This window comes from Dama dama, chromosome 17 (genome assembly GCF_033118175.1).
Source record: "Dama dama isolate Ldn47 chromosome 17, ASM3311817v1, whole genome shotgun sequence".
NCBI classification, from domain to species: domain Eukaryota; kingdom Metazoa; phylum Chordata; class Mammalia; order Artiodactyla; family Cervidae; genus Dama; species Dama dama.
The window spans coordinates 1,634,331-1,655,253 of NC_083697.1; positions in this window are offsets into that span (position 1 = coordinate 1,634,331).

Sequence of the window (20,923 nt, forward strand, 5' to 3'; positions counted from 1 at the left end):
ATTCCTCTTGAGTCGAAGCCAGGGACTAAGCTATCATCTCGAGTTGATTTGGGGTCCACGGAGCCCTTTCGTGTTGCTCCAGTGACCTCAGTATCCCTTTAGACTTCAGACAGTGATATTGGGTTTTCTCTGGAGTGCCATCAAGGAAATCAAGGCTCCTTTCACGTTTGATGTGGAACACGGAATTGCTCTGCACGCAGTGCAGGGGAATTGGGCCTCATCTCACGGCGAGCTGGAACTCTCATTGTTTGTCTCGAGTTGCGGCCGGAACCTGGGGTATATTCTCGAGTTAAGACGGGGAGGGCCCTTCCAGACACGTGTTTGTTCAGCGACGTCAGGACTCCTGCCTAGGTGTGAGGGACACCTCGGGATTCTCCTCTAGTCTTGGCATGGCAATTGGGACGCGGCTCCACGTGAGGCGCGAGACCCAGTGTCCCTTTCTACGTGCCACAGGGATCCTGGGACTTCCATCCATTTGCAAGAGGAGTCAGGCCTCATCTCCTTTGGAAGCATTGATCTGCGCGGACCTCTTGAGTTTTCAAAGGATGTGAGGCCTCAGTTCGCGATGAGGGGGAGAACTTGGTCTTTCTCTGTCGTCTTCAATGTTGATTCAGACATCCCTTCATCTTGGGAGATGCAAGACGAGCCTGCATTCAATTCACTGCAGGGATATCCGGCCTTACGTCGAGTCAGAGCATCTCGGTGTCCATTCCACTTGAGGCCACAAACTCAGGGTCCCTCTCACATACTTGTAGCTGAGAGAAGCCTCCTCTTGAGGTGCTTGTGGAAAGTTGGTATTCCTCTTGAGTCGAAGCCAGGGACTAAGCTCTCATCTCGAGTTGATTTGGGGTCCACGGAGCCCTTTCGTGTTGCTCCAGTGACCTCAGGATCCCTCTAGACATGAGACAGTGATCTTGGGTTTTCTCTGGAGTGCTATCAAGGAAATCAAGGCTCCTTTCTCGTTTGATGTGGAACACGGAATTGCTCTGCACGCAGTGTAGGGCAATCGGGCCTCTTCCCGCGGCGAGGGGGAAGTCTCATGGTTTTTCTCGAGTTGCGGCCGGAACCTGGGGTATATTCTCGACTTAGAACGGGGAGGGCCCTTCCAGACACGTGTTTGTTCAGCGACGTCAGGACTCCTGCCTAGGTGCGAGGGACACCTCGGGATTCTCCTCGAGTCTTGGCATGGCAATAGGGACGCGTCTCCACGTGAGGCGGGAGACCCAGAGTCCCTTTCAACGTGCCACAGGGATCCTGGGACTCCTATCTATATTCTAGAGGAGTCAGGCATCGTCTCCTTTGGAAGCATTGATCTCCGCACACCTCTCGAGTTTTCAAAGGATGTGAGGCCTCCGGTCGCGTTGAGGCAGAGGACTAGGTCTTTCTCTGTGGTCTCCACAGGGGATTCAGACATCCCTTCGTCTTGGGAGATGCAAGACGAGCCTGCATTCAATTCACTGCAGGGATATCCGGCCTTACTTCGAGTCAGAGCATCTCGGTGTCCATTCCACTTCAGGCCACAAAATCAGGGTCCCTCTCACATACCTGTAGCTGAGAGAAGCCACCTCTTGAGGTGCTTGTGGAATATTAGTATTCCTCTTGAGTCGAAGCCAGGGACTAAGCTCTCATCTCGAGTTGATTTGGGGTCCACGGAGCCCTTTCGTGTTGCTCCAGTGACCTCAGGATCCCTCTAGACGTGAGACAGTGATCTTGCGTTTTCTCTGGAGTGCCATCAAGGAAATCAAGGCTCCTTTCACGTTTGATGTGGAACACGGATTTGCTCTGCACGCACTGCAGGGGAATCGGGCCCTATCTCGCGGCGAGGGGGAAGTCTCATGGTTTTTCTCGAGTTGCGGCCGGAACCTGGGGTATATTCTCGAGTTAAGACGGGGAGGGCCCTTCGAGACACGTGTTTGTTCAGCGACGTCAGGACTCCTGCCTAGGTGCGAGGGAAACTTCGCGATTCTCCACTAGTCTTGGCATGGCAATTGGGACGCGTCTCCACGTGAGGCGGGAGACCCAGTGTCCCTTTCCACGTGTCACAGGGATCCTGGGACTCCTATCCATTTTCAAGAGGAGTCAGGCATCTTCTCCTTTGGAAGCATTGATCTCCGTGGACCTCTCGAGTTTTCAAAGTATGTGAGGCCTCCGGTCGCGATGAGGTGGAGAACTAGGTCTGTCTCTGTGGTCTCCACAGGGGATTCAGACATCACGGCATCTTGGGAGATGCAAGACGAGCCTGCATTCAATTCACTGCAGGGATATCCGGCCTTACTTCGAGTCAGAGCATCTCGGTGTCCATTCCACTTAAGGCCACAAACTCAGGGTCCCTCTCACATACCTGTAGCTGAGAGAAGCCTCCTCTTGAGGTGCTTGTGAAAAGTTGGTATTCCTCTTGAGTCGAAGCCAGGGACTAAGCTCTCATCTAGAGTTTATTTGGGGTCCACGGAGCCCTTACTTGTTGCTCCAGTGACCTCAGAATCTCTCTAGACTTGAGACAGTGATCTTGGGTTTTCTCTGGAGTGCCATCAAGGAAATCAAGGCTCCTTTCACGCTTGATGTTGAACACGGAATTGCTCTGCAGGCAGTGCAGGGGAATCGGGCCTCATCTCGCGGCGAGGGGGAAGTCTCATGGTTTTTCTCGAGTTGCGGCCGGAACCTGGGGTATATTCTCGAGTTACGACGGGGAGGGCCCTTCCAGACACGTGTTTGTTCAGCGACGTCAGGACTCCTGCCTAGGTGTGAGGGACACCTCGGGATTCTCCTCGAGTCTTGGCATGGCATTTGGGCCGCGTCTCCACGTGAAGCGGGAGACCCAGGTTCCCTTTCCACGTGCCACAGGGATACTGGGACTCCTATCCATTTTCAAGAGGAGTCAGGCATCGTCTCCTTTGGAAGCATTGATCTCTGCAGACCTCTCGAGTTTTCAAAGGATGTGAGGCCTCCGGTCGCGATGAGGCGGAGGACTAGTACTTTCTCTGTGCTCTCCACAGGGGATTCAGAAATCCCTTCGTCTTGGGAGATGCAAGACGATCCTGCATTCATTTCACTGCAGGGATATCCGGCCTTACATCGAGTCAGAGCATCTCGGTGTCCATTCCACTTGAGGCCACATAATCAGGGTCCCTCTCACATACCTGTAGCTGAGAGAAGCCTCCTCTTGAGTTGCTTGTGAAAAGTTGATATTCCTCTTGAGTCGAAGCCAGGGACTAAGCTCTCATCTCGAGTTGATTTGGGGTCCACGGAGCCCTTTCTGGTTGCTCCAGTGACCTCAGGATCCCTCTAGACTTGAGACAGTGATCTTGGGTTTTCTCTGGAGTGCCATCAAGGAAATCAAGGCTCCTTTCACGTTTGATGTGGAACACGGAATTGCTCTGCACGCAGTGCAGGGGAATCGGGCCTCATCTCGCGGCGAGGGGGAAGTCTCATGGTTTTTCTCGAGTTGCGGCCGGAAAATGCGGTATATTCCCGAGTTACAACGGGGAGGGCCCTTCCATACACGTGTTTGTTCAGCGACGTCAGGACTCCTGTCTAGGTGCGACGGACACCTCGGGATTCTCCTCGAGTCTTGGCATGGCAATTGGGACGCGTCTCCACGTGAGGCGGGAGACCCAGGGTCCCTTTCCACGTGCCACAGGGATCCTGGGACTCCTATCCATTTTCAAGAGGAGTCAGGCATCGTCTCCTTTGGAAGCATTGATCTCCACATACCTTTCAAAGGATGTGAGGCCTCCGGTCGCGATGAGGCGGAGGACCAGGTCTTTCTCTGTGGTCTCCACAGAGGATTCAGACATCCCTTCGTCTTGGGAGATGCAAGACGAGCCTGGATTCAATTCACTGCAGGGATATCCGGCCTTACTTCGAGTCAGAGCATCTCGGTGTCCATTCCACTTGAGGCCACAAACTCAGGGTCCCTCTCACATACCTGTAGCTGAAAGAAGCCTCCTCTTGAGGTGCTTGTGGAAAGTTGGTATTCCTCTTGATTCGAAGCCAGGGACTAAGCTCTCATCTCGAGTTGATTTGAGGTCCACGGACCCCTTTCATGTTGCTCCAGTGACCTCAGGATCCCCCTAGACTTGAGACAGTGATCTTGGATACTCTCTGGAGTGCCATTAAGGAAGTCAAGGCTCCTTTCACGTTTGATGTGGAACACGGAATTGCTCTGCACGCAGTGCAGGGGAATCGGGCCTCATCTCACGGCGAGGGGGAAGTCTCATGGATTTTCTCGAGTTGCGGCCGGAAGCTGGGGTATATTCTCGAGTTATGACGGGGAGGGCCCTTCCAGACACGTGTTTGTTCAGCGACGTCAGGACTCCTGCCTAGGTGCGAGGGACAACTCGGGAGTCTCCTCGAGTCTTGGCATGGCAATTGGGACGTGTCTCCACGTGAGGCGGGAGACCCAGGGTCCCTTTCCACGTGCCACAGGGATACTGGGACTCCTATCCATTTTCAAGAGGAGTCAGGCATCGTCTCCTTTGGAAGCATTGATCTCCGCGGACCTCTTGAGTTTTCAAAGGATGTGAGGCCTCAGTTCGCGATGAGGGGGAGAACTTGGTCTTTCTCTGTCGTCTTCAATGTTGATTCAGACATCCCTTCATCTTGGGAGATGCAAGACGAGCCTGCATTCAATTCACTGCAGGGATATCCGGCCTTACGTCGAGTCAGAGCATCTCGGTGTCCATTCCACTTGAGGCCACAAACTCAGGGTCCCTCTCACATACTCGTAGCTGAGAGAAGCCTCCTCTTGAGGTGCTTGTGGAAAGTTGGTATTCCTCTTGAGTCGAAGCCAGGGACTAAGCTCTCATCTCGAGTTGATTTGGGGTCCACGGAGACCTTACGTGTTGATCCAGTGACCTCAGGATCCCTGTAGACATGAGAGAGTGATCTTGGGTTTTCTCTGGAGTGCTATCAAGGAAATCAAGGCTCCTTTCTCGTTTGATGTGGAACACGGAATTGCTCTGCACGCAGTGTAGGGCAATCGGGCCTCTTCCCGCGGCGAGGGGGAAGTCTCATGGTTTTTCTCGAGTTGCAGCCGGAACCTGGGGTATATTCTCGACTTAGAACGGGGAGGGCCCTTCCAGACACGTGTTTGTTCAGCGACGTCAGGACTCCTGCCTAGGTGCGAGGGACACCTCGGGATTCTCCTCGAGTCTTGGCATGGGAATAGGGACGCGTCTCCACGTGAGGCGGGAGACCCAGAGTCCCTTTCAACGTGCCACAGGGATCCTGGGACTCCTATCTATATTCTAGAGGAGTCAGGCATCGTCTCCTTTGGAAGCATTGATCTCCGCACACCTCTCGAGTTTTCAAAGGATGTGAGGCCTCCGGTCGCGTTGAGGCAGAGGACTAGGTCTTTCTCTGTGGTCTCCACAGGGGATTCAGACATCCCTTCGTCTTGGGAGATGCAAGACGAGCCTGCATTCAATTCACTGCAGGGATATCCGGCCTTACTTCGAGTCAGAGCATCTCGGTGTCCATTCCACTTCAGGCCACAAAATCAGGGTCCCTCTCACATACCTGTAGCTGAGAGAAGCCACCTCTTGAGGTGCTTGTGGAATATTAGTATTCCTCTTGAGTCGAAGCCAGGGACTAAGCTCTCATCTCGAGTTGATTTGGGGTCCACGGAGCCCTTTCGTGTTGCTCCAGTGACCTCAGGATCCCTCTAGAATTGAGACAGTGATCTTGGGTTTTCTCTGGAGTGCCATCAAGGTAATCAAGGCTCCTTTCACGTTTGATGTGGAACACGGAATTGCTCTGCATGCAGTGCAGGGGAATCGGGCCTCATCTTGCCGCGAGGGGGAAGTCTCATTGTTTTTCTCGAGTTGCGGACGGACCCTGGGGTATATTCTCGAGTTATAAGGGAAGGGCCCTTCCAGACACGTGTTTGTTCAGCGACGTCAGGACTCCTGACTAGGTTCTAGGGGCACATCGGTATTCTCTTTGAGTCTTGGCATGGCAATTGGGACGCGTCTCCACGTGAGGCGGGAGACCAAGGGTCCCTTTCCAAGTTCCACAGGAGTCCTGGAACTCCTATCCATTTTCATGAGGAGTCAGGCATCGTCTCCTTTGGAAGCATTGATCTCCGCGGACCTCTAGACTTTTCAAAGGATGTGAGGCCTCTGGCCACGATGAGGCGGAGAACGAGGTCTTTCTCTGTAGTCTCCACAGGGGATTCAGACATCCCTTCGTCTTGGGAGATGCAAGACGAGCCTGCATTCAATTCACTGCAGGGATATCCGCCCTTACTTCGAGTCAGAGTATCTCGGTGTCCATTCCACTTGAGGCCACAAACTCAGGGTCCCTCTCCCATACCTGTAGCTGAGAGAAGCCTCGTCTTGAGGTGCTTGTGGAAAGTTGGTATTCCTCTTGAGTCGAAGCCAGGGACTAAGCTCTCATCTCGAGTTGATTTGGGGTCCACTGAGCCCATTCGTGTTGCTCCAGTGACCTCAGGATCCCTCTAGACTTGAGACAGTGATCTTGGGTTTTCTCTGGAGTGCCATCAAGGAAATCAAGGCTCCTTTCACGTTTGATGTGGAACACGGAATTGCTCTGCACGCAGTGCAGGGGATTCAGGCCTCATATCGCGGCGAGGAGGAAGTCTCATGGTTTTTCTCGAGGTGCGGCCGGAACCTGGGGTATATTCTCGAGTTACGACCGGGAGGGCCCTTCCAGACACGTGTTTGTTCAGCGACGTCAGGACTCCTGCCTAGGTGCGAGGGACACCTCGGGATTCTCCTCGAGTCTTGGCATGGCAATTGGGACGCGTCTCCACATGAGGCGGGAGACCCAGGGTCCCTTTCCACGTGCCACAGGGATCTAGGGACTCCTATCCATTTTCAAGAGGAGTCAGGCATCGTCTCCTTTGGAAGCATTGATATCCGTGGATCTCTCGAGTTTTCAAAGGATGTGAGGCCTCCGGTCGCGATGAGGCGGAGAACTAGGTCTTTCTCTGTGGTCTCCACAGGAAATTCAGACATCCCTTCGTCTTGGGAGATGCAAGACGAGCCTGCATTCAATTCACTGTTGGGATATCCGGCCTTACTTCGAGTCAGATCATCTCAGTGTCCATTCCACTTGAGGCCACAAACTCAGGGTTTCTCTCAGATACCTGTATTGAGAGAAGCCTCCTCTTGAGGTGCTGGTGGAAAGTTGGTATTCCTCTCTAGTTGAAGCAAGGGACTAAGCTCTCATCTCGAGTTGATTTGGGGTCCACGGAGCCCTTTCGTGTTGCTCCAGTGACCTCAGGATCCCTCTAGACTTGAGACAGTCATCTTGGGTTTTCTCTGGAGTGCCATCAAGGTAATCAAGGCTCCGTTCACATTTGATGTGGAACACAGAATTCCTCTGCACGCAGTGTAGGGGAATCGGGCCTCATCTCCAGCGAGGGGGCAGTCTCATGGTTTTTCTCGAGTTGCGGCCGGAACCTGGGGTATATTCTCGAGTTACGACGGGGAGGGCCCTTCCAGACACGTGTTTGTTCAGCGACGTCAGAACCAATGCCTACGTTCGGTGGACACCTCGGTATCTCCCCGAGGCTTGGCATGGCAATGGGGACGCGTCTCCACGTGAGGCGGGAGACCTAGGGTCCCTTTCCACGTGCCACAGGGATCCTGGGACTCCTATCTATTTTCAAGAGGAGTCAGGCATCGTCTCCTTTGGAAGCATTGATCTCCGCGGACCTCTAGAATTTTCAAAGGATGTGAGGCCTTTGGTCGCGATGAGGTGGAGAAATAGTTCTTTCTCTGTGGTCTCCAGAGGGGATTCAGACATCCCTTCATCTTGGGAGATGAAAGACGAGCCTGCTTTCAATTCACTGCAGAGATATCCCGCCTTACTTCGAGTCCGAGCATCCCGGTGTCCATTCCACTTGAGGCCAAAAACTCAGGGTCCCTCTCACATACCTGTAGCTGAGAGAAACCTCCTCTTGAGGTGCTTGTGGAAAGTTGGTATTCCTCTTGAATCGAAGCCAGAGACTAAGCTCTCATCTCGAGTTTACTTGGTTTCCACGGAGCCCTTTCGTGTTGCTCCAGTGACCTCAGGATCCCTCTAGACTTGAGACAGTGATCTTGGGGTTTCTCTGGAGTGCCATCAAGGAAATCAAGGCTCCGTTCACATTTGATGTGGACACGGAATTGCTCTGCACGCAGTGCACGGAATCGGGCCTCATCTCGGGGCGAGGGGGAAGTCTCATGGTTTTTCTCGAGTTGCGGCCGGAATCTGGGGTATATGCTCGAGTTACGACTGGGGTGCCCTTCGAGACACGCCTTTGCTCATCGACGTCAAAGCCCAGGCCTAGGTTCGATGGACAACTCGGTATTCTCCCCGACGCTTGGCATGGCAATTGGGACGCGTCTCCACATGAGGCGGTAGACCCAGTGTCTCTTTCCACGTGCCACAGGATCCTGGAATTCCTATTCATTTTCAAGAGGAGTCAGGCATCGTCTCCTTTGGAAGTATTGATCTCCGCGGACTTCTCGAGTTTTCAAAGGATGTGAGGCCTCCGGTCGCGATGAGGCAGAGAACTAGTTCCTTCTCTGTTGTCTCTACAGGGGATTCAGACATCCCATCGTCTTGGGAGATGCAAGACGAGCCGGCATTCAATTCACTGCAGGGATATCTGGCCTTACTTCGAGTCAGAGCATCTCCGTGTCAATTCCACTTGAGGCCACAAACTCAGGGTCCCTCTCACATACTTGTAGCTGAGAGAAGCCTCCTCTTGAGGTGCTTGTGGAAAGTTGGTATGACCCTTGAGTCGAAGCCAGGGACTAAGCTCTCATCTCGAGTTGATTTAGGGTCCACGGAGCCCTTTCCTGTTGCTCCAGTTACCTCAGGATCCCTCTAGACTTGAGACAGTGATCTTGGGTTTTCTCTGGAGTGCCATCAAGGAAATCAAGGCTCCTTTCACGTTTGATGTGGAACACGGAATTGCTCTGCACGCTGTGCAGGGGAACCGGACCACATCTCGCGGCGAGGGGGATGTCTCATGGTTTTTCTCGAGTTGCGGCCGGAACCTGGTGTACATTCTAAAGTTACTTCGGGGAGGGCCCTTCCAGACACGTGTTTGTTCAGCGAAGTCAGGACTCCTGCCTAGGTGCGAGGGACACCTCGGGATACTCGTCGAGTCTTGGCATGGCAATTGGGACGGGTCTCCACGTGAGGCGGAAGACCCAGTGTCTCTTTCCAAGTGCCAAAGGGATCCTGAGACTCCTATCCATTTTCAAGAAGAGACAGGCATCGTCTCCTTTTGAAGCATTGATCTCCGCGGACCTCTAGAGTTTTCAAAGGATGTGAGGCCTCTGGCCGCGATGAGGCGGAGAACTAGGTCTTTCTCCGTAGTCTCAAAAGGGGATTCAGACATCCCTTCGTCTTGGGAGATGCAAGACGAGCCTGCATTCAATTCACTGCAGGGATATCCGCCCTTACTTCGAGTCAGAGTATCTCGGTGTCCATTCCACTTGAGGCCACAAACTAAGGGTCCCTCTCCCATACTTGTAGCTGAGAGAAGCCTCGTCTTGAGGTGCTTGTGGAAAGTTGGTATTCCTCTTGAGTCGAAGCCAGGGACTAAGCTCTCATCTCGAGTTGATTTGGGGTCCACTGAGCCCATTCGTGTTGCTCCAGTGACCTCAGGATCCCTCTAGACTTGAGACAGTGATCTTGGGTTTTCTCTGGAGTGCCATCAAGGAAATCAAGGCTCCTTTCACGTTTGATGTGGAACACGGAATTGCTCTGCACGCAGTGCAGGGGAATCAGGCCTCATATCGCGGCGAGGAGGAAGTCTCATGGTTTTTCTCGAGGTGCGGACGGAACCTGGGGTATATTCTCGAGTTACGACATGGAGGACCCTTCCAGACACGTGATAGGTGCGAGGGACACCTTCGGATTCTCCTAAAGTCTTGGCATGGCATTTGGGACGCATCTTTCATGAGGCGGGAGACCCAGGTTCCCTTTTCACGTGCCACAGTGATCCTGGGACTCCTATCCATTTTCGAGGGGAGTCAGGCATCGTCTCTTTGGAAGCATTGATCTCCACGGACCTCTCGAGTTTTCAAAGTATGTGAGGCCTCCGGTCTCGATGAGGCGGAGAACTAGGTCTTTCTCTGTGGTCTCCACAAGTGATTCAGACATCCCTTCGTCTTGGGAGATGGAAGACGAGCCTGCATTTAATTCACTGCAGGGATATCTGGCCTTACTTCGAGTCAGAGCATCTCGGTGTCCATTCGAATTGAGGCCACAAACTCAGGGTCCCTCTCACATACCTGTAGCTGAGAGAAGCCTCCTTTTGAGGTGCTTGTGGAAAGTTGGTATTCCACTTGAGTCGAAGCCAGGGACTAAGCTCTTATCTCGAGTATATTTGGGGTCCACGGAGCCCTTTCCTGTTGCTCCAGTGACCTCAGGATGCCTCTAGACTTGAGACAGGGATCTTGGGTTTTCTCTGGAGTGCCATCAAGGAAATCAAGGTTCCTTTCACGTTTGATGTGGAACACGGAATTGCTCTGCATGCAGTGCAGGGGAATCGGGCCTCATTTCGCGCCGAGGGGGACGTCTCATGGTTTTTCTCGATTTGCGGCCGGAACCTGGGGTATATTCTCGAGTTACGACGGGGAGGGCCCTTCCAGACACGTGTTTGTTCAGCGACGTCAGGACTCCTGCCTAGGTGCGAGGGACACCTCGGTATTCTCCTCGAGTCTTGGCATGGCAATTGGGACGCGTCTCCACGTGAGGCGAGAGACCCAGGGTCCCTTTCCACGTGCCACAGGGATCCTGGGACTCCTATCCATTTTCAAGAGGAGTCAGGCATCGTCTCCTTTGGAAGCATTGATCTCCGTGGACCTCTCGAGTTTCAAAGGATGTGAGGCCTCCGATCGCGATGAGGCGGAGAACTAAGTCTTTGTCTGTGGTCTCCACAGGGGATTCAGACATCCCTTCGTCTTGGGAGATGCAAGACGAGCCTGCATTCAATTCTCTGCATGGATATCTGCCCTTACTTCGAGTCAGAGCATCTCGGTGTCCATTCCACTTGAGGCCACAAACTCAAGGTCCCTCTCACATACCTGTAACTGAGAGAGGCCTCCTCTTGAGGTGCTTGTGGAATGTTGGTATTCCTCTTGAGTCGAAGCCATGGACGAAGCTCTCCTCTCGAGTTGTTTTGTGGTCCACGGAGCTCTTTCCTGTTGCTACAGTGACCTCAGGATCCCTCTAGACTTGAGACAGTGATCTTGGCTTTTCTTTGGAGTGCCATCAAGGAAATCAAGAATCTTTTCACGTTTGATGTGGAACACGGAATTGGTCTGCACGCAGTGCAGGGGAATCGGGCCTCATCTCAAGGCGAGGGGGAAGTCTCATGATGTTTCTCGAGTTGCGGCTGGAACCTGGGGTATATTCTCGAGTTACGACGGGGAGGGCCTTTCCAGACACGTGTTTGTTCTGCGACGTCAGGATTACTGCCTAGGTGCGAGGGACACCTCGGTATTCTCCTCGAGTCTTGGCATGGCAATTAGAACAAGTCTCCACGTGAGGCGGGAGACCCAGGGTCCCGTTCCACGTGCCACAGGGATTCTTGGACTCCTATCCATTTTCAAGAGGAGTCAGGCATCGTCTCCTTTACAAGCATTGATCTCCGCGGACCTCTCGAGTTTTCAAAGGATGTGACGCCTCCGGTCGTGATGAGGCGGAGAACTAGGTCTTTCTCTGTGGTCTCCACAGTGGATTCAGACATCCCTTCGTCTTGTGAGATGCAAGACGAGCCTGCATTCAATTCACTGCAGGGATGTCCGGCCTTACTTCGAGTCAGGGCATCTCGGTGTCCATTCTACTTGAGGCCACAAACACAGGTTCCCTCTCACATACCTTTAGCTGAGAGAAGCCTCCTCTTGAGGTGCTCGTGGAAAGTTGGTATTCCTCTTGTGTCGAAGCCAGGGACGAAGCTCTCATCTCGAGTTGATTTGGAGTCCACGGACCCCTTTCGTGTTGCTACAGTGACCTCAGGATCCCTCTCGACTTGAGACAGTGGTCTTGGGGTTTCTCTGGAGTGCCATCAAGTAAATCAAGGCTCCTTTCACGTTTGATGTGGAACACGGAATTGCTCTGCACGCAGTGCAGGGGAATCGGGCCTCATCTTGCGGCGACTGGGAAGGCTCATGGTTTTTCTCGAGTTGCAGTCAGAACCTGGGGTATATTCTCGAGTTACAACGGGGAGGGCACTTTCAGAAACGTGTTTGTTCAGCGACGTCAGGACTCCTGCCTAGGTGCGAGGGACACCTCGGGATTCTCCTCGAGTCTTTGCATTGCAATTGGGACACGTCTCCTCGTGAGGTGGGAGACCCAGGGTTCCATTCCACGTGCCACAGGGATCCTGGGACTCCTATCTATTTTCAAGCGGAGTCAGTCATCGTATCCTTTGGAAGCATTGATCTCCGCGGACCACTCGAGTTTTCAATGGATGTGACGCCTCCGGTCGGGATGAGGCGGAGAACTAAGTCTTTCTCTGTGGTCTCCACAGGGGATTCAGACATCCCTTCGTCTTGGGAGATGCAAGACGAGACTTCATTCAATTTACTGCAGGGATATCCGGCCATACTTCGAGTCAGAGCATCTCGGTGTCCATTCCGCTTGAGGCCACAAACTCAGGGACCCTCTCACATACATGTAGCTGAGAGAAGCCTCCTCTTGAGGTGCTTTTGGAAAGTTGGTATTCCTCTTGAGTTGAAGCCAGGGACTAAGCTCTCATCTCGAGTTGATTTGGGGTCCACGGAGCCCTTTCGTGTTGCTCCAGTGACCTCAGGATCCCTCTAGACTTGAGACAGTGATCTTGGGTTTTCTCTGGAGTGCCATCAAGGAAATCAAGGCTTCTTTCACGTTTGATGTGGAACACGGAATTGCTCTGCACGCAGTGCAGGGGAATCGGGCTTCATCTCGCGGCAAGGGGGAAGTCTCCTGGTTTTTCTCGAGTTGCGGCCGGAACCTGGGGTATATTCTCGAGTTACGACGGGGAGGGCCCTTCCAGACACGTGTTTGTTCAGCGACGTCAGGACTCCTGTCTAGGTGCGAGGGACACCTCGGGATTCTCCTCGAGTCTTGGCATGGCAATTGGGACACGTCTCCACGTGAGGCGGGAGACTCAGGGTCCCTTTCCACGTGCCACAGGGATCCTGGGACTCCTATCCATTTGCAAGAGGAGTCAGGCATCGTCTCCTTTGGAAGCATTGATCTCCGCGGACCTCTCGAGTTTTCAAAGGATGTGAGGCCTCCGGTCGCGATGAGGCGGAAAACTAGGTCTTTCTCTCTGATCTCCACAGGGGATGGAAACATCCCTTCGTCTTGGAGATGCAAGACGAGCCTGCACTCAATTCACTGCAGGGATATCCGTCCTTACTTCGAGACTGAGCATCTCGGTGTTCATTCCACTTAAGGAGACAAACTCAGGGTCCCACTCACATACCTGTAGCTGAGAGAAGCCTCCTCTTGAAGTGCTTGTGGAAAGTTGGTGTTCCTCTTGAGTCGAAGCCAGGGACTAAGCTCTCATCTCGAGTTGATTTGGGGTCCACGGAGCCCTTTCGTGTTGCTACAGTGACCTCAGGATCCTCTAGAATTGAGACAGTGATCTTGGGTTTTCTCTGGAGTGCCATCAAGGAAATCAAGGCTCCTTTCACGTTTGATGTGGAACACGGAATTGCTCTGCACGCTGTGCAGGGGAATCGGGCCTCATCTCGCAGCGAGGGGGAAGTCTCATGGTTTTTCTCGAGTTGCTGCCGGAACCTGGGGTACACACTAAAGTTACTACGGGGAGGGCCCTTCAAGACACGTGTTTGTTCAGCGAAGTCAGGACTCCTGCCTAGGTGCGAGGGACACCTCGGGATATTCGTCGAGTCTTGGCATGGCAATTGGGACGGGTCTCCACGTGAGGCGGAAGACCCAGTGTCTCTTTCCACGTGCCAAAGGGATCCTGAGACTCCTATCCATTTTCAAAAGTAGTCAGGCATCCTCTCCTTTGGAAGCATTGATCTTCGCGGTTTTCAAAGGATGTGAGGCCTCCGGTCGCGATGAGGCGGAGAACTCCGTCTTTCTCTGTGGTCTCCACATGGGATTCAGACATCCCTTCGTCTTGGGAGATGCAATACGAGCCTGCATTCAATTCACTGCAGGGATATCCGGCCTTACTTCGAGTCAGAGCATCTCGGTGTCCATTCCACTTGAGGCCACAAACTCAGGGTCCCTCTCACATACCTGTAGCTGAGAGAAGCCTCCTCTTGAGGTGCTTGTGGAAAGTTGGTATTCCTCTTGATTCGAAGCCAGGGACTAAGCTCTCATCTCGAGTTGATTTGGGGTCCACGGAGCACTTTCATGTTGCTCCAGTGACCTCAGGATCCCCCTAGACTTGAGACAGTGATCTTGGATACTCTCTGGAGTGCCATCAAGGAAGTCAAGGCTCCTTTCACGTTTGATGTGGAACACGGAATTGCTCTGCACGCAGTGCAGGGAAATCGGGCCTCATCTCACGGCAAGGGGGAAGTCTCATGGATTTTCTCGAGTTGCGGCCGGAACCTGGGGTATATTCTCGAGTTATGACGGGGAGGGCCCTTCCAGACACGTGTTTGTTCAGCCACGTCAGGACTCCTGCCTAGGTGCGAGGGACACCTCGGGAGTCTCCTCGAGTCTTGGCATGGCAATTGGGACGCGTCTCCACGTGAGGCGGGAGACCAAGGGTCCCTTTCCACGTGCCACAGGGATACTGGGACTCCTATCCATTTTCAAGAGGAGTCAGGCATCGTCTCCTTTGGAAGCATTGATCTCCGCGCACCTCTCGAGTTTTCAAAGGATGTGAGGCCTCCCGTCGCGTTGAGTCGGACGACTAGGTCTTTCTCTGTGGTCTCCACAGGGGATTCAGACATCCCTTCGTCTTGGGAGATGCAAGACGAGCCTGCATTCAATTCACTGCAGGGATATCCGGCCTTACTTCGAGTCAGAGCATCTCGGTGTCCATTCCACTTGAGGCCACAAACTCAGGGTCCCTCTCACATACCTGTAGCTGAGAGAAGCCTCCTCTTGAGGTGCTTGCGGAAAGTTGGTATTCCTCTTGAGTCGAAGCCAGGGACTAAGCTATCATCTCGAGTTGATTTGGGGTCCACGGAGCCCTTTCGTGTTGCTCCAGTGACCTCAGTATCCCTTTAGACTTCAGACAGTGATATTGGGTTTTCTCTGGAGTGCCATCAAGGAAATCAAGGCTCCTTTCACGTTTGATGTGGAACACGGAATTGCTCTGCACGCAGTGCAGGGGAATTGGGCCTCATCTCACGGCGAGCTGGAACTCTCATTGTTTGTCTCGAGTTGCGGCCGGAACCTGGGGTATATTCTCGAGTTAAGACGGGGAGGGCCCTTCCAGACACGTGTTTGTTCAGCGACGTCAGGACTCCTGCCTAGGTGTGAGGGACACCTCGGGATTCTCCTCTAGTCTTGGCATGGCAATTGGGACGCGGCTCCACGTGAGGCGCGAGACCCAGTGTCCCTTTCTACGTGCCACAGGGATCCTGGGACTTCCATCCATTTGCAAGAGGAGTCAGGCCTCATCTCCTTTGGAAGCATTGATCTGCGCGGACCTCTTGAGTTTTCAAAGGATGTGAGGCCTCAGTTCGCGATGAGGGGGAGAACTTGGTCTTTCTCTGTCGTCTTCAATGTTGATTCAGACATCCCTTCATCTTGGGAGATGCAAGACGAGCCTGCATTCAATTCACTGCAGGGATATCCGGCCTTACGTCGAGTCAGAGCATCTCGGTGTCCATTCCACTTGAGGCCACAAACTCAGGGTCCCTCTCACATACTTGTAGCTGAGAGAAGCCTCCTCTTGAGGTGCTTGTGGAAAGTTGGTATTCCTCTTGAGTCGAAGCCAGGGACTAAGCTCTCATCTCGAGTTGATTTGGGGTCCACGGAGCCCTTTCGTGTTGCTCCAGTGACCTCAGGATCCCTCTAGACATGAGACAGTGATCTTGGGTTTTCTCTGGAGTGCTATCAAGGAAATCAAGGCTCCTTTCTCGTTTGATGTGGAACACGGAATTGCTCTGCACGCAGTGTAGGGCAATCGGGCCTCTTCCCGCGGCGAGGGGGAAGTCTCATGGTTTTTCTCGAGTTGCGGCCGGAACCTGGGGTATATTCTCGACTTAGAACGGGGAGGGCCCTTCCAGACACGTGTTTGTTCAGCGACGTCAGGACTCCTGCCTAGGTGCGAGGGACACCTCGGGATTCTCCTCGAGTCTTGGCATGGCAATAGGGACGCGTCTCCACGTGAGGCGGGAGACCCAGAGTCCCTTTCAACGTGCCACAGGGATCCTGGGACTCCTATCTATATTCTAGAGGAGTCAGGCATCGTCTCCTTTGGAAGCATTGATCTCCGCACACCTCTCGAGTTTTCAAAGGATGTGAGGCCTCCGGTCGCGTTGAGGCAGAGGACTAGGTCTTTCTCTGTGGTCTCCACAGGGGATTCAGACATCCCTTCGTCTTGGGAGATGCAAGACGAGCCTGCATTCAATTCACTGCAGGGATATCCGGCCTTACTTCGAGTCAGAGCATCTCGGTGTCCATTCCACTTCAGGCCACAAAATCAGGGTCCCTCTCACATACCTGTAGCTGAGAGAAGCCACCTCTTGAGGTGCTTGTGGAATATTAGTATTCCTCTTGAGTCGAAGCCAGGGACTAAGCTCTCATCTCGAGTTGATTTGGGGTCCACGGAGCCCTTTCGTGTTGCTCCAGTGACCTCAGGATCCCTCTAGACGTGAGACAGTGATCTTGCGTTTTCTCTGGAGTGCCATCAAGGAAATCAAGGCTCCTTTCACGTTTGATGTGGAACACGGATTTGCTCTGCACGCAGTGCAGGGGAATCGGGCCCTATCTCGCGGCGAGGGGGAAGTCTCATGGTTTTTCTCGAGTTGCGGCCGGAACCTGGGGTATATTCTCGAGTTAAGACGGGGAGGGCCCTTCGAGACACGTGTTTGTTCAGCGACGTCAGGACTCCTGCCTAGGTGCGAGGGAAACTTCGCGATTCTCCACTAGTCTTGGCATGGCAATTGGGACGCGTCTCCACGTGAGGCGGGAGACCCAGTGTCCCTTTCCACGTGTCACAGGGATCCTGGGACTCCTATCCATTTTCAAGAGGAGTCAGGCATCTTCTCCTTTGGAAGCATTGATCTCCGTGGACCTCTCGAGTTTTCAAAGTATGTGAGGCCTCCGGTCGCGATGAGGTGGAGAACTAGGTCTGTCTCTGTGGTCTCCACAGGGGATTCAGACATCACGGCATCTTGGGAGATGCAAGACGAGCCTGCATTCAATTCACTGCAGGGATATCCGGCCTTACTTCGAGTCAGAGCATCTCGGTGTCCATTCCACTTAAGGCCACAAACTCAGGGTCCCTCTCACATACCTGTAGCTGAGAGAAGCCTCCTCTTGAGGTGCTTGTGAAAAGTTGGTATTCCTCTTGAGTCGAAGCCAGGGACTAAGCTCTCATCTAGAGTTTATTTGGGGTCCACGGAGCCCTTACTTGTTGCTCCAGTGACCTCAGAATCTCTCTAGACTTGAGACAGTGATCTTGGGTTTTCTCTGGAGTGCCATCAAGGAAATCAAGGCTCCTTTCACGCTTGATGTTGAACACGGAATTGCTCTGCAGGCAGTGCAGGGGAATCGGGCCTCATCTCGCGGCGAGGGGGAAGTCTCATGGTTTTTCTCGAGTTGCGGCCGGAACCTGGGGTATATTCTCGAGTTACGACGGGGAGGGCCCTTCCAGACACGTGTTTGTTCAGCGACGTCAGGACTCCTGCCTAGGTGTGAGGGACACCTCGGGATTCTCCTCGAGTCTTGGCATGGCATTTGGGCCGCGTCTCCACGTGAAGCGGGAGACCCAGGTTCCCTTTCCACGTGCCACAGGGATACTGGGACTCCTATCCATTTTCAAGAGGAGTCAGGCATCGTCTCCTTTGGAAGCATTGATCTCTGCAGACCTCTCGAGTTTTCAAAGGATGTGAGGCCTCCGGTCGCGATGAGGCGGAGGACTAGTACTTTCTCTGTGCTCTCCACAGGGGATTCAGAAATCCCTTCGTCTTGGGAGATGCAAGACGATCCTGCATTCAATTCACTGCAGGGATATCCGGCCTTACATCGAGTCAGAGCATCTCGGTGTCCATTCCACTTGAGGCCACATAATCAGGGTCCCTCTCACATACCTGTAGCTGAGAGAAGCCTCCTCTTGAGTTGCTTGTGAAAAGTTGATATTCCTCTTGAGTCGAAGCCAGGGACTAAGCTCTCATCTCGAGTTGATTTGGGGTCCACGGAGCCCTTTCTGGTTGCTCCAGTGACCTCAGGATCCCTCTAGACTTGAGACAGTGATCTTGGGTTTTCTCTGGAGTGCCATCAAGGAAATCAAGGCTCCTTTCACGTTTGATGTGGAACACGGAATTGCTCTGCACGCAGTGCAGGGGAATCGGGCCTCATCTCGCGGCGAGGGGGAAGTCTCATGGTTTTTCTCGAGTTGCGGCCGGAAAATGCGGTATATTCCCGAGTTACAACGGGGAGGGCCCTTCCATACACGTGTTTGTTCAGCGACGTCAGGACTCCTGTCTAGGTGCGACGGACACCTCGGGATTCTCCTCGAGTCTTGGCATGGCAATTGGGACGCGTCTCCACGTGAGGCGGGAGACCCAGGGTCCCTTTCCACGTGCCACAGGGATCCTGGGACTCCTATCCATTTTCAAGAGGAGTCAGGCATCGTCTCCTTTGGAAGCATTGATCTCCACATACCTTTCAAAGGATGTGAGGCCTCCGGTCGCGATGAGGCGGAGGACCAGGTCTTTCTCTGTGGTCTCCACAGAGGATTCAGACATCCCTTCGTCTTGGGAGATGCAAGACGAGCCTGGATTCAATTCACTGCAGGGATATCCGGCCTTACTTCGAGTCAGAGCATCTCGGTGTCCATTCCACTTGAGGCCACAAACTCAGGGTCCCTCTCACATACCTGTAGCTGAAAGAAGCCTCCTCTTGAGGTGCTTGTGGAAAGTTGGTATTCCTCTTGATTCGAAGCCAGGGACTAAGCTCTCATCTCGAGTTGATTTGAGGTCCACGGACCCCTTTCATGTTGCTCCAGTGACCTCAGGATCCCCCTAGACTTGAGACAGTGATCTTGGATACTCTCTGGAGTGCCATTAAGGAAGTCAAGGCTCCTTTCACGTTTGATGTGGAACACGGAATTGCTCTGCACGCAGTGCAGGGGAATCGGGCCTCATCTCACGGCGAGGGGGAAGTCTCATGGATTTTCTCGAGTTGCGGCCGGAAGCTGGGGTATATTCTCGAGTTATGACGGGGAGGGCCCTTCCAGACACGTGTTTGTTCAGCGACGTCAGGACTCCTGCCTAGGTGCGAGGGACAACTCGGGAGTCTCCTCGAGTCTTGGCATGGCAATTGGGACGTGTCTCCACGTGAGGCGGGAGACCCAGGGTCCCTTTCCACGTGCCACAGGGATACTGGGACTCCTATCCATTTTCAAGAGGAGTCAGGCATCGTCTCCTTTGGAAGCATTGATCTCCGCGGACCTCTTGAGTTTTCAAAGGATGTGAGGCCTCAGTTCGCGATGAGGGGGAGAACTTGGTCTTTCTCTGTCGTCTTCAATGTTGATTCAGACATCCCTTCATCTTGGGAGATGCAAGACGAGCCTGCATTCAATTCACTGCAGGGATATCCGGCCTTACGTCGAGTCAGAGCATCTCGGTGTCCATTCCACTTGAGGCCACAAACTCAGGGTCCCTCTCACATACTCGTAGCTGAGAGAAGCCTCCTCTTGAGGTGCTTGTGGAAAGTTGGTATTCCTCTTGAGTCGAAGCCAGGGACTAAGCTCTCATCTCGAGTTGATTTGGGGTCCACGGAGACCTTACGTGTTGATCCAGTGACCTCAGGATCCCTGTAGACATGAGAGAGTGATCTTGGGTTTTCTCTGGAGTGCTATCAAGGAAATCAAGGCTCCTTTCTCGTTTGATGTGGAACACGGAATTGCTCTGCACGCAGTGTAGGGCAATCGGGCCTCTTCCCGCGGCGAGGGGGAAGTCTCATGGTTTTTCTCGAGTTGCAGCCGGAACCTGGGGTATATTCTCGACTTAGAACGGGGAGGGCCCTTCCAGACACGTGTTTGTTCAGCGACGTCAGGACTCCTGCCTAGGTGCGAGGGACACCTCGGGATTCTCCTCGAGTCTTGGCATGGGAATAGGGACGCGTCTCCACGTGAGGCGGGAGACCCAGAGTCCCTTTCAACGTGCCACAGGGATCCTGGGACTCCTATCTATATTCTAGAGGAGTCAGGCATCGTCTCCTTTGGAAGCATTGATCTCCGCACACCTCTCGAGTTTTCAAAGGATGTGAGGCCTCCGGTCGCGTTGAGGCAGAGGACTAGGTCTTTCTCTGTGGTCTCCACAGGGGATTCAGACATCCCTTCGTCTTGGGAGATGCAAGACGAGCCTGCATTCAATTCACTGCAGGGATATCCGGCCTTACTTCGAGTCAGAGCATCTCGGTGTCCATTCCACTTCAGGCCACAAAATCAGGGTCCCTCTCACATACCTGTAGCTGAGAGAAGCCACCTCTTGAGGTGCTTGTGGAATATTAGTATTCCTCTTGAGTCGAAGCCAGGGACTAAGCTCTCATCTCGAGTTGATTTGGGGTCCACGGAGCCCTTTCGTGTTGCTCCAGTGACCTCAGGATCCCTCTAGAATTGAGACAGTGATCTTGGGTTTTCTCTGGAGTGCCATCAAGGTAATCAAGGCTCCTTTCACGTTTGATGTGGAACACGGAATTGCTCTGCATGCAGTGCAGGGGAATCGGGCCTCATCTTGCCGCGAGGGGGAAGTCTCATTGTTTTTCTCGAGTTGCGGACGGACCCTGGGGTATATTCTCGAGTTAT